The sequence below is a fragment of the Mustela erminea genome, chromosome 8, assembly GCF_009829155.1.
Source record: "Mustela erminea isolate mMusErm1 chromosome 8, mMusErm1.Pri, whole genome shotgun sequence".
In the NCBI taxonomy this organism is placed as follows: Eukaryota; Metazoa; Chordata; class Mammalia; order Carnivora; family Mustelidae; genus Mustela; species Mustela erminea.
The window spans coordinates 57,256,478-57,260,339 of NC_045621.1; the positions used below are offsets into that span (position 1 = coordinate 57,256,478).

The 3,862-nt window shown below is 37.4% G+C and overlaps 1 long non-coding RNA gene across 1 annotated transcript; it reads left to right on the forward strand.

The window, feature by feature from the left end:
• The first annotated feature begins 670 nt into the window (after window positions 1–670).
• On the forward strand, window positions 671–3,519 carry LOC116596726. The gene is made up of 3 exons (XR_004288289.1): window positions 671–829; window positions 1,131–1,218; window positions 3,456–3,519. It is a non-coding gene; the product is annotated as an uncharacterized LOC116596726 (long non-coding RNA).
• The last annotated feature ends 343 nt before the right edge of the window (window positions 3,520–3,862 follow it).

Here is a 3,862-nt window from a genome sequence, read left to right on the forward strand (position 1 = left end):
CCTGTCACCTAAGTGCCATGGTCCCCATCCCACCTGGTTATCCCATAGCTGACCAAAGCCATGAAACCATTTGCATTTTCAACTTCTGCTCTAATACTTTCTAAGGCTAAACCCTCCAAATGATAAAGAAACTTTAAAATAAATAGCCCCATAATTCAAGGCAAATACATCCTGATTTTGTCTGAATAGACTATTTTTTTAACATACTGAATTTGGTACATTTTATTTCTAGTTGTTATTTTCTTCTGAATTATCTCACCGTGCAGAGCCTGTCTGTGCCCCCACCCTGAGGGCTCCCGCTCTCGAAGAACTGATTAAGGTTTGAGGGCTCTCACCCTTGCCTTTGCCATGTGCTCCTGGTTGCTTGAGTGTTCCTTTTATCCCGTTCTGTTTAATTACCATGCAAACCCTCTGTTGAGCTTTTAATTAGCAAGTTATCTTCATCTGAAGACTGGAAACCCTGGGCTCTTTCAGCATATATTAGACAGCTAAAATATGAAATTAAAGAAAACAGAGTTTTAGCCAACAGAAACAAGTGACTCATTTCCTTGTGAAAACACACAAGGTTTATGTTACTCTGGCAACGATATTCCAGAACAGCGTCTCTCCCCTCCCCTTGTGGAGCTTTTATGTGTTCCTGTTACAGTCTGTGTTCTGTGGTGACCTAATGTGGAACCAAGTCACTAAGTGATTCATGAGACAGGAGAACGGTGCTTTCAACTCAGCCCATCCAATGTCCTTTTGACCGAAGGAAGAAAAGTTTACTTTGCACAAAGAGAGGAACTGTAAGAAGAGAGAAAGAACTCTTGCCTGAGTGCTGTCCCAGGGTGTAAGTGTGGTCCTGCTGTGACTTTCAAAACACCACGACTGGTTCCAGTACGTTCGAATTCTAAGTGTTTTTCTAAAGGCAGCTGATTAAATCATAGTGTGTAACCTTTGTGCATGCCGCGCGGGGAGATGAAGATTTAAAGACTCGTTTCGCAAAGACCCCAGATGTTTCTTGGGCCTTGCATCATGGGCGGGAATTTCATGGTACCGAGGGCCAAAATTTCAATCCAAATCACTCCAACTCTCCAAAGCAGAAATGTGTCGAGCAAAAACACTTACACTAACTCTCTTTTTTTCCCTAGGTTTTAAGCTGTCTGAGGTACCGAAAAAGAAGTGGAGAGAACCTTCAATTTATCAGGCTCTTGCTACAGATGTTATTTGAAAATTATGGTATGGATGAAGGGAAGGCTTCAGGATTTTAAGTTTAGAGACTCTTCGTGAGCACCTTTATATTTTTATTGAAAGGGCAATAAATTTTGTGGCGATGAGAATGTAACAGACTAAAAATTACTGGTGTATGAAAATGTTTAGTTTCTCATGCTTGCAGTCTTGCTCAGCCATTTTCCCCCCTCAAAAATGTCTTGCCAGTTCTCTGGGCTTTGGAGAGAGAACAGAATAGGCAGAGAGAGAGAGGGAGAGAGAGAAAGAGATGGGAAAAGTGGGAGGATGAAGGAAAACAATTTAGTGTCAATTTATATATAATGTATTCATATATAATGTCAATTTCTGTAATGAGGGGCTAGGAGAAAGAAGATAGGTTAAAAATTGTAAGAAAAGTCAGGGCTTCTGGGTGGCCTACTCGGTTGAGATGCTGGCTCTTGGTTTTGGCTCGTTATAATCTTGGGGTCCAGGCATCGGACTCGGGGCTCAGCGGGAAGATGGCTTGAGGATTCTCTCTTCCCTCTCCCTCTGCCCACCCTTCCCCCCACAGTTAATGCTCTCTCTCTCTCTAGAATAAATTTAAAAAATGAATCTTAAGAAAAATAGTAGGAAAGGTCATATACACTGAAGATAGTGAAGGAGACTTTTGGGGGATTTGAGGAGAAAGGTCCAGGAATCGTTCATGTATGTGATAGTGCAGGTGATAAGGGAGAAAAAGGGAGGATTTTAATAATAATTGCTGGGATTCATCATAGTGTTCAAGAAATACAAGAAAAGGGCTGGATTTATTTTGAAATCAAAATAAAATTTGTTTGCAAAAATTGTGTATGTTTAGATACAACATAGCTCTGGAAAATATTAGAAAGTGCTATTATTTTAAAAATTGCTTGGCAAAACTCAAAATTATTCCTCCTGGAAAGATGAAATCTTAACTTGGAGAATTCTGAGTAGAAGTTCTTTTCTTTCTTTCTGTGTGTCATTTCTAAATATTAAGGTAGAAGGCTAAAGTCAACAATTTATTTAGGATGAAACACTCTAATTCGGTGTTGTCATTGGGAAGGTGGCTCTGATGGGAATGACTTTCCTGCCCTATGTAAACAAATCAAAGGCATTAGGAACAATTTTAAGTTCAAATCAGTTCATTATAATTTTTACATGATTTTTTCTTAATGAAGCAATATACTGATTTTTATTTTTAGTATGATTTTCCTCTTTATCCCGACCTCCACTCCACTTCTGAGTATTAAAAAAAAAAGTCCGTCTATTGGACATGTAGCTTGTGTGAACTGAGAGTTACAAATTCCCTATAGAAATACTGATAACACTTTTTTGAAATTAATAATGCAAATAATTGCAAAATATTTTTAATTTGTTCAGCAATGTAAAATGAGAAAGCGGTTTGCTGTACAGGATGAAGAAAGCATGTTTTACATTTTTGAAAATTGTAATTGTCTACTATAAATATTAATGGATCACATCTACATAACTGTATAAGTACCAGTTTGTAAATATTTCAAACATGAAATATTATATATGAATGAATTATAATTGACTACAAGAATTGAACTTTAATAGAAATAAACACCAACCATATCCTTGACCATCAGTTTTAAAAAGATGTTACATGCCCCACCATATTGGCTTTGAAATGCACCATTGTGATTAGTGAACAATCAATCATCAGATTCCTTATTTATTTGATCAACTGTTTTGGGACCGGCTATTAAATTTCATGATAATGTTGCCAGATTTAATGAGCAATTTTGCTTATTCCAATTTAGGAGAAAATTCTGCATGATCTTATTCTATAATAAATACTGGCTGTGTCTATATGATATGAGAATGAATAAGACTGAGGGAAACTCTGGAGACATGGAGCCAAAAAACCCTTGATTAAATAAAAATTTTTTAATTGTGATGAAATACAAATAACATAAAATATACCATCTTAATTTTAAATTGGTCATTTTTAAGTCTACAGACAAGTAGTAAGTATACTCACTTTGTTGTGCAACCCATCGCAGAATTCTTTTCATCTTGGAACACTGAAACTGTACACCCATTAAAGAACCATTTCCCATTCCTCCCTTCCCCTGGCCTCTGGCAACGAACATTCTACTTTCTGTCTCTATGAATTTCACTATCCTAGATACCCTATGTTAGTGAAATCGCATAGTATTTGTATTTTTGTGACTGGCTTATTTCACGCAGCATAAAATCCTCAAGCTTTGTCTATGTCATAGCAGGCATCAGCATTTCCTTTCTTGGGTGAGATCATATCATTTGAAAGAACATGGATGGACCTAGAGGGTATTAAGGTAAGTAAAATAAGTAAAATAAGTCAGACTAGAAAGACAAATACCATATAATTCCACTTGTAAGTGCAATCTAAAGAAAAAGTGAATAAACCAACAAAAAGCAGAATCAGCCCTATAAATACAGAGAACAAACCGCTGGCTGCCAGAGAGGAGGGGAGCAGGGGGTTGGGCAAAATGGGCGGAGGGGAGAGGGAGATACAGGCCTCCAGTTATGCAATAAGAAAGTCACAGGATTAAAAGGCAGAGCATAAGGAATACAGTCAGTGATGTTGTAGTAGTGATGTAACAGGACAGATGGTAGTTATACTTGTGGTGAACATAGATAATGGATAAAC